Source organism: Carcharodon carcharias, chromosome 4, assembly GCF_017639515.1.
Source record: "Carcharodon carcharias isolate sCarCar2 chromosome 4, sCarCar2.pri, whole genome shotgun sequence".
Classification (NCBI taxonomy): domain Eukaryota; kingdom Metazoa; phylum Chordata; class Chondrichthyes; order Lamniformes; family Lamnidae; genus Carcharodon; species Carcharodon carcharias.
The window spans coordinates 39,304,910-39,323,544 of NC_054470.1; positions in this window are offsets into that span (position 1 = coordinate 39,304,910).

Here is an 18,635-nt window from a genome sequence, read left to right on the forward strand (position 1 = left end):
TTCCTTTGCCTTGCTTGACCTCTGCAAATGCATCACTTCACACTCTCTGGGTTGAATTTCATCTTGCCACTTTTCTTCCCACCAGACCAATCTATTGGTATCCTCTTGCATTCTATAGTTATCCTCCTCACTATCACCAACGCAGCCAAATTTTGTGTTGTTTTCAAACATCTTGACCATGCTCCCTACATTTATGTCCAAATCATTAATATATACTGGGGAAGGCAGTGGCATCATGATATTGGCACTGGACTAATAATCCAGAGACCCAGGGTAATAATCTGGGGGATCTGGATTCAAATCCACAGCAGATGGTAAAATTTGAATTCAATAAAAATATGAAATTAAAAGAATAATGACGATTGTTGTAAAAACCCATCTGGTTGACTAAGGGAAGGAAATTTGCCGTCCTTACCTGGTCTGGCCTGTGTGTGACTCCAGATCATGTGGCTGAATCTTAAATGCCCCTCTGAAATGGCCCAGCAAGCCACTCAGTTGTACCAAACCACTACGAAATCTATAAGGAATGAAACTGGATGGACCATTCAGTCCTCCTCACTAACATCTGGGGGCTTGTACCAAAATTGGGAGAGCTGCCTCACTAATTGTCAATCCACAGCCTGACATAGTCATTCTCACAGAATCATACCTGACAGATAATGTCCCAGACACCACCATCACCATCCCAACAGCAGGACAGAACCAGCAGAGGTGGCAGTAGAGTAGTATACTATTGGGAAGGAGACCTCAGCGTCGACTCTGGACCCGATGAAGTCTCATGGCATCAGGTCAAACATGGGCAAAGAAACCTTCTGCTGATTACTACATACCGCCCTCCCTCAGCTGATGAGTCAGTGCTCCGCCATGTTGAACACCACCTGGAGGAAGCACTCAGGGTGGCAAGGGCACAGAAAGTATTCTGGGCGGGGGACTTCAATGTCCATCACCAAGCGTGGCCCGGTAGCATCACTACCGACCGAACTGGCTTAGTCCTAAAGGACATAGCTGCCAGCCTGGCAGATGGGTTTTTACAACAATCGTCATTATTCTTTTAATTTCATATTTTTATTGAATTCAAATTTTACCATCTGCTGTGGATTTGAATCCAGATCCCCCAGATTATTACCCTGGGTCTCTGGATTATTAGTCCAGTGCCAATATCATGATGCCACTGCCTTCCCCAGTATATATTAATGATTTGGACATAAATGTAGGGAGCATGGTCAAGATGTTTGAAAACAACACAAAATTTGGCTGCGTTGGTGATAGTGAGGAGGATAACTATAGAATGCAAGAGGATACCAATAGATTGGTCTGGTGGGAAGATGGTGAGGGAACCAACAAGAGGGAAAAGCATTCTTGACCTCATCCTCACCAACTTGTCTGCCGCAGATGCATCTGTCCATGACAGTATTGATAGGAGTGACCACTGCACAGTCCCTGTGAGACAAAGACCTGTCTTCATACTGAAGATACCCTCTATCGGGTTGTGTGCCATTACCACTATGTTAAGTGGGATAGATTTTGCACAGATCTAGCAACTCAAGACTGGGCATCCATGAGGCGCTGTGGGCCATCAGCAACAGCAGAAATGAACTCAGCCACAACCTGGAACCTCATGGCCTGGCATATCCACCACTCTTTCATTACCAGCAAGCCAGAGGATCAACCCTGGTTCAATGAAGAGTGCAGAAGGGCATGCCAGTAGCAGCACTGGGCATAACTAAAAATGAGGTGTCAACCTGGTGAAGCTACAACTCAGGTCTACTTGCATACCAAACAGCACAAGTAGCATGCAATGGACAGAGCTATGCGATCCCACAACCAAAGGATCAGAACTAAGCTTTGCAGTCCTGCCACATCCAGTCATAAATGGTGATGGACAATTAACCAACTCACTGAGAGAGGAGGGTTTACAAATATCCCCATCCTCAATGATGGGGAGAGCCCAGCACATCAGTGCAAAAGACAAGGCTGAAGCATTTGCAATAATCTTCAACCAAAAGTGCCATGCGGATGATGTATCTCAGCCTCCTCTGGAGGTCTTCAACATCACAGTTGCCAGTCTTCAGCCAATTTGATTCACTCCATGTGACATCAAGAAACAGTTGAAGGCACTGGACACTGCAAAGGCTATGGGCCCTGACAACTTCCCGGTAATAGTACTGAAGACGTGCTCCAGAACTTGCCACGCCCCTAGCCAAGTTCTCCAGTACAGCTACAACATTGGCATCTGTCTGGCAACGTGGAAAATTGCCAACAAAAAGCAGGACAAATCTAACCCGGTCAATTACCACCACATAAGTCTACTCCCGATCATCAGTAGAGTGATGGAAGGGGTCATCAACAGTGTTATAAAATAGCACTTGCTTAGCAATAACCTGCTCACTGACGCCCTGTTTGGGTTCCACCAGGATCACTCTGATGCCTGGTTCAAATGTGGCCAAAAGAGCTGAATTCCAGAGGTGAGGTTAGAGTGACTGCCCTTGACGTCAAGGCAGTATTTGACTGGGTGTGGCATCAAGGAGCCCAAGCAAAACTGGAGTCAATGGGAATTGGGGGATATCTCTCCACTGATTGGAGTCATACCTAGCACAAAGGAAGATGGTTGTGGTTTTTGGAGGTCTATCATCTCTGTTCCAGGACATCACTGCAGGAGTTCCTCAGGGTAGTGTCGTCAGCCCAACCATCTTCAGCTGCTTCATCAATGACCTTCCTTCCATCATAAGATGTTTGTTGATGATTGCATAACGTTCAGCACCATTCGCGACTCCTCAGATACTGAAGCAGTCCATGTCCAAATGCAGCAAGACCTGGACAATATTCAGGCTTGGCCTAACATGTGGCAAGTAACATTTGCGCCACACAAGTGTCAGGCAATGACCATCTCCAACAAGAAAGAATCCAACTATCACCCCTTTATGTTCAATAGCATTATCATCACTGAATCCCCCACTATCAACATCCTGGGGGATACTATTGACTAGAAACTGAACTGAGCTAGCCATGTCAATACTGTGGCTACAAGAGCAGGTCAGAGGCTAGGAATCGTGCAACGAGAAACTCATTTCCTGACTTCCCATCTACAAGGCACATGTCAGGAGTGTGATGGAATACTGTCCACTTGCCTGGACGAGTGCAATGTCTACAACACTGAAGAAGCTGGACACTATCCAGGACAAAGCAATCCGCTTGATTGGCACCACATCCACAAACATTCACTCCCTCCACCACCGACGCATAGTAGCAACAGCTTGTACCATCTACAAGATGCACTGCAGGAATTCACCAAGGCTTCTTAGACAGCACCTTCCAAACTCAGCTAGCATATCATCCCTCCACACAGCTGTAATTGTTTATTTAACCAAAATTGCCACACCCCCTCCTTTTTTATCCCCCTCTCTAGCTCGTCTGAAAACCCCGTAACCAGGAACTTTGAGCTGTCACTTTTGTCCCTCCTTAATCCACATTTATAATACCATTCCTGTCCCTCCTTAAGCCATGTAATAACTATGATATCATACTGCCACATTTCTGTCTGTGCCTTTAGCTTGTCTGCTTTACTTGCTATACTCCTTGCATTGAAGTAGATCCCTTGAGTACTGCCAAACTTTCTTTGTTTCCTCTGCCTTCCAGGCTCATCCACTAATTTTCTGCCTTCCATTTTCATTTCTGATTTTGTCCCAACTGAATCTACCCTCAGGTCCCCATCTCCCTGCCAAAATAATTTAAGCCCTCCACAAGAAAATCTGGCAAAACCTGTCGGAAGGAGCTGAGTCCTGGCTCTGTCCAGATGCAACCCATCCAGCCTTGACAGGTCTCATCTTCCCCCAGAGCCAGCCCCAATATCCCATGAATCTAAAGCCCTCCCTCCTGCACCAACTTTCCAACCATGCATTCATCTGTCTTATTCACCTATTCCTGTACTCACTTGTGTATGGCATCTGGAGATTATGACTTTTGAGGTCCTGCTTGCTAATTTTCTACCTAAGTTCTAACTGCGGGACCACTTTCCTCTTTCCACCTATGTCATTGGTTCCGATGTAGACCACAATTGTTCACCCTCCCCCCTCAGGGTGCTCTGCAGCTGCTCAGTGATGTCCTTGACCCTGACACCAGGGAGGCAACACACCATCCTGGAAACACATATGTGGCCACAGAAACACCTATCTGCTCCCCTAATTAGTGAATCACCTATCACTATGGCTCTTCCAGTCTTCCTTGTACCACCCCAATCCCCCAAACATGCAGCTGAGCCACCCTTGGTGCCATGGACTGGGCTCTGTCTGCACTCCACAGATGAACCATCGCTCTCATCAGTATTCAGAACTGAATACTGGTTGGAGAGCAGGATGCACTCGGGGGTCACCAGGGAACTGCCTGGTGGTCACCTACTCCCTCTCTCCCAGCACACTCTTAATCTGCGGAGTGACCACATCTAGAAACATCCTATCCACATAACTCTCAGCCTCATGGATGTACTACAGTGATGCCAGCTGCTGCTCAAGATCCAAAAGTCGGGGCTCAGGCTGCTGCAACTGATGACACTTCCTGCACAAATGATTACCCAGAACATGAGAAACAACTTGGAGTTCCCACATTGCATAAAACATGCATTCTCAAGGTTGCAGCAGCAGTGCCATTCCTTTATTAGTTAATCTTGCTACTGCTGAAAACCTTACCAATACTAATACACCTTACGAGCACTAATACACTCTATTAAATTTATTTATTTAATTAGTGAATTAGTTAATAATTTACACAGCCAAAGCAAAATAATAGAAACTTGCACTTTTCTAGCTTACAGACAAGGGAAGAAAAACTCACCAACTATTGGTGACTGATTAAAAAAAAGGTATAAAATGAAGCACCTCTTTCCTGTTAACCAGGTTAACCACCTGAACCAAATTCTCAACTCACTCAATCTACATCTCACTTAGCATATCTCATGTCAGCGCATTGCTTTCTGCATCTGATACTCACTGCTGCCACTTGGCATCTGTGGTGGAGGGAGTGAATGCTCAGAATAGTGGGCGGGGTGCTAATAAAGCAGGCTTCTTTGTCCTGGATGGTACTGAGTTTCTTGAATGCAGTGGAGCTGCACTCATCCAGTCAAATGGAGAATATTCCATCACGCTTTTGACTTGTGCCTTATAGACAGGCTTTAGGGAGTCAGGAGGTGAGTAACTGGCCACAGAATTCCCAGCCTCTGACCTGCTTTTATAGCCACAGTATTTTTATGGCTGGTCCAGTTCAGTTTCTGGTTAATGATAACCCCAGGATATAGATGGTGAGGGATTCAGTGATGGTATTGCAGTTGAGTGTGAAGGGCAGTTGGTTAGATTCTCTTCTATTTGAGATGGTCATTGCCTGTGTGCCACAAATGTTACTTGCCACATATTAGCCCAAGCCTGAATGTTGTCCAGGTCTTGCTGCATGTGGACAGGGACTGCTTCTGAGAAGTTGCAAATGACACTGAACAGCATGCCATCATCAGTGAACATCCGTTTCTGACCTCATGATGGAGGGAAGGTCATTGATGAAGTAACTTGAAGATATAACTCTAGGACACTACCCTGAGTAACTTCTGCAGTGATGTCCTGGGGCTGAGATGTTTGGCCTCCAACAACCATAACTAGCACATTCCTTTGTGCTAAGTACGTCTTCAACCTGTGGAGAGATTTCCTGATTTCCGTTGACTTCAATATTCCTGGATATTCTTGATGCCACACTCAAGTCATATGCTGCCTTGATATTAAGGGCAATCACTTGCACTGCACCTATGTTAACTTTTAAGATGTACTGCAGCTGGGAAGGTTTCCAGTCCTTTAATGTCCAGCTGGTGTGCAACCAAACGCAACATATCATGTTGCATTATATCGTGGCAGCATTCATGATGCCTTCATTCTGAAGCAATCCACTCTGTCACCTGCATTAGAGCCACCATGACAAACCAGAAGTTGGTTGCTGGTTGAGAAGGCAACAATTTGATGACATGGCTCATGACTCCGGAGCACAATCCATGCACGTGTGGGCAGCATGCATATAACAAGAGTCATGCTGCCACACAAAATGTGATCGTTTTTTTTATTCATTCATGGGATATGGGCTTTGCTGGCTAGGCCAGCATTTATTGCCCATCCCTAGTTGCCCTTAAGAAAATGGTGGTGAGCTGCCTTCTTGAACCGCTGCAGTCCATGCGGTATAGGTACACCCACAGTGCTGTTAGGAAGGGAGTTCCAGGATTTTGACCCAGTGACAGTGAAGGAACAGCAATATATTCCCAAGTCAGGATGGTGAGTGACTTGGAGGGAAACTTCTAGCTGGTGGTTTTCCCATCTATCTGTTGCCCTTGTCCTTCCTGGTGGTAGTGGTTGTGGGTTTGGAAGGTGCTATTGGAGGAGCCCTGGTGAATTGCTGCGGTGCATCTTGTAGATGTTACACACTGCTGCTACTGCGTGTCGGTGGTGGAGGGAGTGAATGTTTGTGGATGTAGTGCCAATCAAGCGGGCTGCTTTGTCCTGGACGGTGTCAAGCTTCTTGAGTGTTGTGGGATCTGCACTCATCCAGGCAAGTGGAGATTATTCCATCACACACCTGACTTGTGCCTTGTAGATAGTGGACAGGTTTTGGGGAGTCAGGAGGTGAGTTATTCTTTGCACAATTCCAAGCGTCTGACCTCCTCTTGTAGCCATAGTATTTATATGGCTAGTCCAGTTCAGTTTCTGGTCAATGGTAACCCCAAGGATGTTGATAGTGGAGGATTCAGTGATGGTCATACCATTCAACATCAAGGTTGGATTCTCTCTAGTTGGAGATAGTCATTGACACTTGTGTGGTGCGAATGTTATTTACCACTTATCAGCCGAAGCCTGGATATTGTCCAGGTCTTGTTGCATTTGTACATGGATTGCTTCAGTATCTGAGGAGTCGCAAATGGTGCTGAACATTGTAAGATCATCAACGAACATCCCCACTTCTAACCTTATGATGGAAGGAAGTTAAATGATGAAGCAGCTGAAGATGGCTGGGCCGAAGACACTAGCCTGAGGAACTCCTGCAGTGATGTCCTGAAGCTGAGATGACTGACCTCCAGCGACCAGAACCATCTTCCTTTGTGCTAGGTATGACTCCAACCAGCCAAGAGTTTCCCCCCTGCTTCCCATTGACTCCAGTTTTGCTTGAGCTCCTTGATGCCACACTCGGTCAAATGTGGCCTTAATGTCAAGGGCAGTCACTCTCACTCACCTTGGGAGTTCAGCTCTTTTGTCCATGTTTGAACCAAGGCTGTAATGAGGTCCGGGGCTGAGCGGCCCTGGCAGAATCTAAACTGGGCGTTAGTAAGCAGGTTATTGGTAAGCGAGTGCCACTTGATAGCACTGTTGTTGACCCCTTCCATTACTTTACTGATGATCGAGAGTAGATTGATGGGGCGGTAATTGGCCAGGTTGGATTTGTCCTGCTTTTTGTGTACAGGACATACCAGGTAATTTTCCACATAGCCGGGTAAATGCCAGTGTTGTATCTGTACTGGAACAGCTTGGCTAGGGGCGTGGCACGTTCTCGGGCACATGTCCTCAATACTATTGCCGGAATATTGTCAGGGCCCATAGCCTTTGCAGTATGCAATGACTTCAGCCGTTTCTTGATATCACGTGGAATGAATCGAATTGGCTGGAGACTGGCATCTGTGATGCTGCGGACCTCTGGAGGAGGCCAAAATGGATAATCCACTCCGCAATTCAGGCTGAAGATTGTAGCAAATTCTTCTGCCTTATTTTTTGTACTGATGTGCTGGGCTCCCCCATCATTGAGGATAGAGATATTTGTGGAGCCTCCTCCTCCAGTGAGTTGGTTAATTGTGCACTACCGTTCATGACTGGATGTGGCAGGACTGCAGAGCTTAGATCTGATCCGTTGGTTGTGGGATCTCTTAGTCCTGTCTATCGCTTGCTGCTTATACTGGTTGGCACGCAAGTAGTCCTGTGTTATAGCTTCACCAGGTTGACACCTCACTTTCAGGTATGCCTGGTTCTGCTCCTGGCATGCCCTCCTGCACTCTTCATTGAACCAGGGTTGATCCCCTAGCTTGATGGTAATGGTAGAGTGGGGGATATGCCGGGCCATGAGGTTACACATTGTGTTCCACTACAGTTCTGCTGCTGCTGATGGTTCACAGCACCTCATGGAGGCCCAGTATTGAGTTACTAGATTTGTTTGAAATCAATCCCATTTAGCACGGTTGTAGTGCCACATATCACGATGGAGAGTATCCTCAATTTGAAGGTGGGACTTCGGCCCCATAATGACTGTGCGGTGGTCACTCCTACCAACACTCTTATGGACAGATGCATCTGTGGCAGGCAGGTTGGTGAGGATGAGGTAAGTATGTTTTTCCTCTTGTTGTAATGTTTGGTGTAATGTATGCTTGCTTTGCAGATAATTTTGTTTTTGGTAAATAGTCAAATGGGCTTTTAATTTCAACATGGCAGAATTCAACTTTAAATTAAATGATCTAATTTAAAAGATCTGAAAAATTATTCTATGTTAATTTGATACTGAATTTTACAAAATCAAATCAGGAAATCACACAGAATCATATCAAAATCCTAAATTCACAGAATTCATTTTGAATAAATTGCAATTTTTTTAGATTTTGTGAATGAACTGCTCCTACCATTGACTTTCAGGAACTTCAGGAGATGCTAGAAAAACATAAAGCTCAGAATGAAGCCTGGCTGAAAGCTCGGGCTGAGCAAAACGATAGAGAAAGACAGGAGCTGTTCAAGCAAAGGGTAAGGATTATCCATCTATACCAAAAATAAAGGCAGAGAAATTGGGTTACTGCTGAAACTGGCACAAAAGCAGTGATATGCCGAAAATGCAAGCCCAAAGACAGATGCATGAGAATATAAGAACATAAGAAATAGGAGCAAGCAGCCACATGATCCATTGAGTCTGCTATATCATTCAAAAGGAACATGGCAGATCTGACTGAGTCCACTTTCCTGCTTGCCCCCGATCACTTTTGACTCCCTTGTAGATCAAAAATCTGTCTAACTCAACCTTGAATATATTTCATGACCATGCCTCCACTGCTGTCTTGGATAGAAAATTCCAAAAATTAACCACTCTCATAGAAGAAATTCCTCCTCTTCTCTGTCTTAAATGGGAGACCCCTTTTTAAAATATGTCCCTAGTTATAGATCCTCCCACAAGGGAAAACATGCTCTAAGCATCTACCCTGTCAAGCCCCTCTCGTTCTTTTAAACTGCAAAGAGTATAGGCGCAACCTTTCCTTATAAGACAACCCTTTCATCCCAGGAATGAGCTAAGTGAAACTTCTCTGAGCCTCCAATGCAGGAATATCCCTCCTGAAATAAGGAAACCAAAACTGTATGCAGTACACTGTGGTAGACAATAATGCAGAACCCATTAGCAGATTTCTCAACTAGCACATCAGAGGGAGCTCATTAGACTGCTCCATTTCAAAGGTGTCTGTTGCAAGCCTATTTTCACTGGTCAACATATGCTTGGGACTCCTACAGCTCCACATGCTCCAAGATTGGCCGTATAGGCAACTTTGTAAATCGGGCCCAACCTATTTGCTCACCATGCAAGCTTGATGCCGAGAAAGGACGCATTTAAGCTATTCTGCAGATTAATGGCTATACCCAGATCAGAGCATTGCTTGCTGTATGTTGTGCAAACCCTTAAATGGGCCTAAGGCTCAAAATGTTGAGCAACAGCTGAAACTAGCCTTTTTATGCTGCTACTTCGCATTAACAACATGAGTGCTATTCTTCACTAATAGGATGCTGCCATCAGCCAAAAAAGACATTCTGCCTACCACACAAATGAGTAATGCAGTATTTGAATTTCAGTGCCAATGTGCTGCCAGGTATGAAGGCCATAAATCCCAATGACTGGTGGTTCGTATCTAACAGCATGTCCTTTCAGATGTGCACAACAAGCAGATTACTGACCATGCTCAAGCAACCCATGCTTGCAAAACTCAGAATGTAGTGTCCAATATTAGATGTGATTCTACAATTGGACAACACTAACTGAACAATCCTGAGTGTGTTAAGAATTACTCTAACAACCAATTTAAGATTATCAGTAGAGCTTGCAATGTAGCTCACTTACGTTTGCTGTAGCTACACATATTTATACACAGACACTATCCCCTGCAAACAAAAATAACATGTCCAGACATTGCATCTTTTTCAAATAAACAAAAGCACAGTGTCAACTGTTCCCTCGCGCATTCCCCATGGCAATGCCTAGACCAATCAGAGTTGATTTGCTTTTTTGAATTTACACAAAAGCTTTGGGGACAATTGTTTCATGGTGCATCCTCCATTGCAATGCATCAACCAATCAGAGTCCACTTGGCAACCAATCAGTACCCTTTTCTTCATATAAATTGTTGTTCCCTTGGAAATTTGGTATTCTTGTGTCTGTCCTGATGAGTGCAAGATGTAAAGCTTTGACATGTCTTTCTTTTTTTAGCAATACTCAAGTTCTTTTCTATTCTTCCTGCCAAAGTGGACAAGCTCACATTTTCCCACATTATAGATATCTGCTAAAGTTTTGCCTGTTCACTTAACCTATCTGTATCCCTTTGCAGACATTTTGTGTCCTCTGCACAACATGCTTTCCCACCTATCTTTGCATCATCAGTAAATTTGGCTATATTACACTCTGTTCCTTCATCCAAGTCATTATATAGATTGCAAATAGTTGAGGCCCTACCACTGATGGCACTCACTCATTACAGTTTGCCACCCTGAAAATAACCCATTTATCCTGACTCTGTTTCTTGTCGGTTAGCCAATCCTCAATCCATGCTAACATTTTACCCCTAACACCGTGCAGTTCTCTCCAAAATCAGTCTGGGCTTCATCTCCAACTCTTCTCATAATCGACTAACTTGAATGCCAAGCTGGCCTACATGTAGGTCCTGGGGGGCATATGGGAGGGGTGTGCAGGCCAGCGGTGGCCTGGTGCATTTCTTTGGAACCAGGAGGAGCATTAATGTTTGTGAAAACTGAGGGACGAGCCTGCCCTTCAAGCTCTCAGCTGATTAGACCACTGTAGACCAAGAAAAATTGAGCAGAGCATGCGTTGACTTGTTTTTTTCCCATTTTGGATCATCAAGTAATGCTGCTTCTTCATCTGAGGTCTGCAGCTCCTCTCTTTCTCATGAGGCTGCAGTGGTTGACAAGGTGGCAATTCTTGTATATCTGAAAGCAGAAATGTAAAAGGAAGGGCCATAATGATAGAAGGTGGGATGAAGTGGAATGCAAGAGGTCCATCTACAGCTTGCGCTTCATGCTAGAATGCAGGATTAAGCTGGGATTTGGGAAGAGCCATCAGGCAGGATCATATCTTTATCCTGAATGTTCCCAGTTGTGCCGGATACCATGGGTTCATTCACAGTTGGCTCCATGATGAGGATCACCCTCTCCAGAGGGCTCAGGTGATGCTGGCATGCCTGTCCACCCCTGGTTATGCTCTGTTCCCTCCTGTTATGAGGTGCTTTGTCCTGTAATAGAGTGAAGAATGTAATTGGTTGTGTTGCGCAATTTTTGGATGATGTGTTTGCTGCAGTGGAATAGCTCCAGGTCTTTGGAAGCATCAAGAGGTGAATGTGAGATTGGCAGCACTGATGTATGTGTGAGGGTGAGATGGAGTGACTGAATGTTAGGCATTCAGCCTGAGTGGTAGGGGTGTTCATGAGTGATTGGTGTGTGGTACATTGAGCAGCATGAGAGATTGGTGGAGTGGTGGGTATAAGATGTCATATGAAGATGCATTCACTGACCTTGACCACTCGTATGAGATCATTGAACCTCTTGCAGAACTGCTGCCAGGTCCTTGATGCCAGACTCTGGGAATTGACCACCCTGGCCACTTGCTCTCATTCCCTTCTCAGGGTGTGCTTTGAACATAGGACATAGGAATAGGGGAGTAGGCCACTTTTAGTCACTCAAGCCTGTTCCCCTCATGTACTTCTGTGGATGCATTCCTCCTCTCCTCCTTTCTATCTCTTGTACTAATGCATCCAGCTCCACATCAGAAAACCTCAAAGCCCTCTTTCTTGACTGTTGCTCCATTTAGTGTGCTTTTGCTTCTCTTCAAGTCTTCCACCAAACGTAGAGGCAGTGAATTTAAATTGTAACAAGTCACTACATAAAAGCATTTCTCCTCATCTATCCCCTGGTTTTGAGCACCTCTATTGAATCTCCCTTTAGCCTTCAATGCTCTAAAATGAACAATCACAGTTCCCAATATGAAAAGCTCAGAAAAGGGCTCCTAGTGTTGAAGTAGAAATTTCCATTTTTCTGATCAAAAGAAACTGTAAAAAAGTTAACATTAATGATTTTTTATTGTTTGATTTTTAAAATATGGATGCCAGATACATGGTCATGATGAGAACATCAACTGTGAGGTCAGACTCCCTTTTAAATTAACAGTAAATCTCCATTTTGCAGGTGGATTTGCTTCAGGAACAAGAGAAGTTGCATGAAGAACAGAAGAACCTTCAAATGCGTAGCCAGAAACTACTCTCCTTAATGCAACAGTTTAAAGGGATGTGAGGAAAAAAAAAAGGATCTAAAAGTGCCCTACAGGGTTTAGCCTTTTCTCCGTGTATTCCTAGATAGTAGACACCTTTTCTGCAAATTGATAGCAAACAGGCAGGATGAAGATGCAAAGCAGTAAAACATTATCAGTAAGATATCCAATGATATAAGGAGCACGATGGAAGCATAATTTGTTTGTAAATTTAATTAATGTGCAAGATTGTATTACTATGGCTGACTTCCTCCTAGCTTAAATTATAATTTATGTAAAATCGCTATATATTTATTTGTACAGTTGAAAATCTTTGGTAATTTAATTGGTACTGAGAGCTAAGAACATAAGAAATAGGAACAGGAGTAGGCCATTCGACCCCCAAGACTGCTCCACCATTAATAAGACCGAAGCTGATCTGACTTTGGCTTTAACTCCACTTTTCTGCCTGTCCCCCAACCCTTAACTCCTTCGTGAATCAAGAATCTGTCTAACTCAGCCTTGAATATATTCAATTAACCTGTCTCCACTGCTTGTGGGGGAAGTGAATTCCAAACACTAACGACCCTCTGAGAGAAGAAATCCCGTCTCATACGTACAAACATATGAATTAGGAGCTTGAGTAGGTTGTTCAGCCCCTCGAGCCTGTTCCACCAAATTGATAAGATCATGGCTGATCTGATTGTGGCCTCAACTCTACTTTCTTGCCTACCCACTATACTCTTAGATTTTTGATTGTTAAGGGAGTCAATCTAACTTGACCTTAAAAATATTCAATGATCCTTCCTCCATTGCTTTCTGGGGAAGAGAATTCCACTGGCCATAATGATCCTCTGAGGGAAACATTTTCTCCTCATCGCTATCTTAAATGGGAGACCTGTTATTTTCAAACTGTGGCCCCTGGTTCTAGTCTCTCCCATAAGGAGAAGCATCATTTCAGCATCCACCCTGTCAAGTCCCGTCAGAATCTTATATGTTTCAATAATATCACCTCTCATTCTTCTAAACCCCAATGAGTATAGGCCTAACCTGCTGAACCTTTCCTCATAAGACAAACCCTTCATCCCAGGAATCAGTCTAGTGAACCTTCTCTGAACTGTTTCCAATGCAAATATGTCCCTCCTTAAGCTACCACAGAACTTACTGGAGTGATAGCAATGTATACAAGCTTCAGGACTATAACTTAGGTAAATCTTATGACATTGTGAACTCAGAATTCCAAAAATATGTTCACTAAGCACAATTTCATGGTAAAACTTGCATTTGGATAAGAAACTGTCTGAAGGGTGGAAAACAGCAGGTACTGGTTAAAGGAGTAATAGTGTGAGGGGAAATACTAAATGGGATGCCCCAGGAATCAATGCTCATACCACTTCTGTTTCTCATTTACAGGACTTGGATCCTGTAACACAATGGCAATTGGGAAAAATTATAATCAATAACAAATTCAGAGGGGCAATCAAATTGGAGGAGGCAGCCCAGAAATTACAGAATGTGTAAACAAAATCTCTGAGTGGCAGATGAAATTTAAAGCAGACAACCGTAAAGAATTATAGGTAGGAAGGATGCTCAGGGTCCCAGGCAACACAAATCTTCCCATTGGAAGTTTAAACTTCTAGGGAATAATGTTGAAATAAGTATGGATGAAGTTGAACGAGACCTTGGAGTCATAGTAGACCGAAACTCAAAGTGTCCAACCAATTTAGAGCAGTAATTAACAAACCCAATAAGACATTGCAGTACACAACCAAAAGTACCATATAAATCAGAGGAAGTCATGATCAAACCTTTCAGTCCTCTGATCAGATTGCACCTTGAGTACTGTGCCCAGTTATGGCAACTAATGCAACAAGAGAGACATTAAAGCACTGGAGGCATCTCAGAGAGGAGCCATAAGACATGCCCAATGTCAAAGTTCTGAGTTGTGGGAAAAGGTCAAAGAGAGTCAGGTGTTGATTTTCTTCAATTATTCTGCCCCAATTCAGGTATATAGTGGCAGAAACAGTCATAAAATGAGGCAGTAAGGCCTAGCACACTGCAACAACCAATCTTAACTTTCCTCTGGGCTCATGTTTCTACCCTCTAGCTGGCTTTTCTTCATCTGCATATGAACTGCAACAAGGAGGTGGACTCCTGCCTTCCTCCTGTTTAATAATTTAAGAAACAATTAGATGGGGGAGCGTAGTTCTCTTCTGGATGAATTAGTTAACATGGGCCAAATGGCTTTCTTCATCCATAAGTGTCTTGTAATAGTGTGATGTCAATCATGTGTCTAGCAGATAGGATATTCTATGGAGGAGTGCTGAGCTAAATGATGATGCAATCACAGTACAATCCATGGGATCCAAATGAGTATGAGCATTTTTGGAAGTAAGTGTTCAAATGTATCCATGAGTTTGGCTTTTCACAAATTGATTATGATCTCAAGGGCTTGTACATGAGTTCCCATAGATTACCATAGAACAAAGAAATAACCCTTTCTCCCTGCTTCATTGAAGTACTGAATACATTGTATCTTTCACATGCTGAGGATGTCTCTAAATGCCCTAGAATCATTGACGTATGTTTGAAGTTCTTTCACTATCACTGGTTCAGTATCCTGGAACTTCCTCCCTAACAGTATTGTGGATGTACCTACACCATATGAACTGCAGCGTTCAATGAGGCAGCTCATTATCGCCTGTGCAACGGCAATTAGGGATGGGTAATAAGTGCTGGTCTTGTCAGCAATGCTCTAGTCTCAAGAACGAATAAAAAAACTTTTCATTTGGTCAGATCTTCCAATGCCAACAGCAGCGAATGTTGAGGCATTTGACACAGTTGCACTGTTGGACCCATCAGAAGCCCTAACCTGTGCACATGCGCTGTGACTGATGGGAAAATTTGTGTTGACTCAGACCCTGAGCAAATGTCTCTTATGGAGATCTCAGTGTCAGGGACTTGGGCTAGATACACGCTACTTACCCAGATACTTAGCCTAGAAATATTACACTGTTTCATCTCTGGTGTAACTCCATGATTAATGGTGTGGGTTTAGCCCTTGTTGTGCAGGGTTGGTGGGGGCAGGCGGGGGTGGTCGGGAAGCTGACCACTGCCCGCAATTGGGGCCAGACCACAATTTCATGCTGGCGGGCCAATTAAGGCCCGCCCAGCATGAAACATGAACAGTAGCACTGGTGTGGGCCGAGGGGAGAGTGTGAGCCGGGTGAGCACGAACTTTGCACATGCGCACAAGTGTGCACTTGAGAATCTCCCTGAGGCAAGAGCTGCCTCAGGGAGATGAAGAGTTTAAAAGGAAATAATAAAGAATAGAAAAATGTTATAAAACATGGCCCCTCATTTGACTCTGTCACATGTGACTCTGTCACATGAGCAGGGACATATTATTAATTAAGTTTTAAAATTTTTATTTTATTTTTATTTGCTTTAGAAAACATCATCATGAGGTTTCCTAAAAAAATGCAAAGGCCACTTGGCCTTTTTGCCTGCCCACCAACCATAAGGTCGAACAGACAGTGAAAAATTTAACTTAATTGATTCTTTAATAGCCTTAACAGGCTTTTTAATTGTTGATGGGCATGCCACACGCACGCCAACCGAACTATCGCATGAATGCACGTTGATGTCGGGACATTCGCCCGACGTCAATGCGCGTCATTTCACGCTCGAGCGGATCAGGCACGTGCCTGTCTGCCGAGGTGAAAATAATGTCCCGTAACTCAACCCACCACCCCAACTGACCGCCTCACTGACCGGGCTGACCACCTCCCCAAACCCCCAGCCAACTACCCAAGCCCCCTAATCCAGTTACCGACCCCACAAACTAACCCAAGTCACCCACTCACACATCCACTTACCCATCCACTGACTCACCCACCCTCTGACTCATCCACCCAACTCTTACCCATCCACCTACCCACCCACTCAGACCCACTCACTCGTTCGCCCACCAATGAGATTACACCAGTGTAACATTTCTAGGGTAAATATTTGGGTAAGTAGCGTGTATCTAGCCCAAGTCTCCAACACTGAGATCTGTATAAGTGACATTCATGCAGAGTCCCAGGAAACACAAATCTTCCCAACGGAAGTTTAAACTCCTGGGCAGTCACAGCACATGTGCGCAGGTCCTAAAGTGCAACTCTAGCAGGTGCCTCAACATTCGTCTCTGTTGGCATTGGAAGATCTGGCCCACTCAATCACTCACCCATCCACTCACCCATGCACTCACCTACTCACCCGCCCACTCACTGACCTGGATTTCACAGCCACCACTGGACATCTTTTCAGTGTGGTGGGGGGAGCACGTAAAGTATGTTGGGTGGGTAGCTCATTGCCTTCCCGCCCATCCCCAACCCAGTCCCCATAATATGGGGGGGTGGGTAATGCACCCACTAGCCCACCTGCCCTTAGGCCTATTGAGGGCCTTACGTGACCAATGTTGTCCATTTAAGGCCCTCAATCTACCTCCACTGCCATGATATGGTGGGCAGTAGCAGGCAGGCGAGAGTGAGGTTATTTTTTAAACAACTTTAGTAAAACGCTGGGAAGGGGTGTACATCTTTGGGGAGGTACCCTGTGTACATCAGGGGTAACCTCCCCCAAGATGTTACCACCCTCCCTTTGTGCCTCCCCACCTGGCCTCCAAAACCTGCCCTGCCCCAAACACTCATCACATCGCCTTCATACCCTCTCCCTAGGGTGCTTAATCCCTTCCTACCCTAAAGGCTTGGGACTTACCTGGATCTGGCATCCATCTTCAATCTCCGTGGGCTTTCTTGTACTCCTGAGTTCTGCCGCTGCTGGGACTGCAAGACCTGCTAGCCCATCAGATTGACTGGCAGCTTTCAAGAGCAGGACTTCCTCCCACTGAGGGACAGAAGCCCGACCCTCCTTTTGTTTAGGCTGCCAGCAGCGTATTGTTGTGGTGGGGTGGGCTTTTTTAAAGCTAGTTGGTTTGGAACTAACTTTCGTTCCGGGGGGCAAGCAGTATGCCTCAGCGTCTCCACTGGAGGGAAGGTCTGGGCCAAGATTTGATTGCATTCCACTAGCTAAATTTGACTCCAATTCCGATGCTGCCCATGAAACAGTGACAGATGGGACAAGGCTGACTACTGTGTTTGTCACTCCACTGATCTGAAGCAAATGCCATTATGGGGGTGGAGAGATGTGCTGGAGAAATTCTAAGAAAAGCAACACACATACCATGTTTTCTTATTTAAATTCTAATAATAAGCACAAGCATGTGTCAAAGGTAAAAGTTGCTAAGACAAACACTGAGGAGGGAATTTTAATGTGGGTGAGTGCATGGCTCTGGGTGTGGGTGGTGGCATTAAGCCCAGGGAAAATGGGATCGTGTCAGGAAGCCAGCTCCAACCTGCCAACTTCCACTTTTAACTCCAGCATGATGAGCTTTGTGCATGCAATCCCCTTGGGAGAGGTGGGTTGTCAGTTTTAATTCCTCAAACAACCCACTGCCCCTTTCATAGCCTTCTATAGTTCAGAATAAATACATGTCTTATCATTCATCACACATGAAAAGGCCACTTACCAGGCAGCACCAAGAACAGGAAAGACAGGAAAATGGTAGAAGTAAATAATATTTATGTATATCAAAAATAAACAAAAACTTTACAATCTAAAATTATATAATTGAGGAACTACAAATCTCTACTCTTCCTTTTCTTAGTACTTCTTTGTGATGCACCCCTGTGGTTTTAACAGAGATAGAGGCAGCTTGCTCAGAGGCTTGCTGTGACTCCTGAGATGCTCTTGGCCAGTATCCTCTGGGTTGTAGAGTCTTTGAAGACTCTGGCAAAGATTGCTCTGCCTGCACCTGTGCAGAGGCAGACTTGCTCAATTGCCACAAGGCAACATGTGGGGTACTGATGAGGGTAGATGGAGGGCCATGGTTGAGAAGTGGAAGTGCTTTGAACCATGTCCACACTTCCATGTCCCTATTCGCCATCAAACCTCACTGCCCAGCTGCACTTTACTGCAGATTAGTGGGACACAGAACTGCCAAGGCTAGGTATTGTTCATCCTAATTAAGG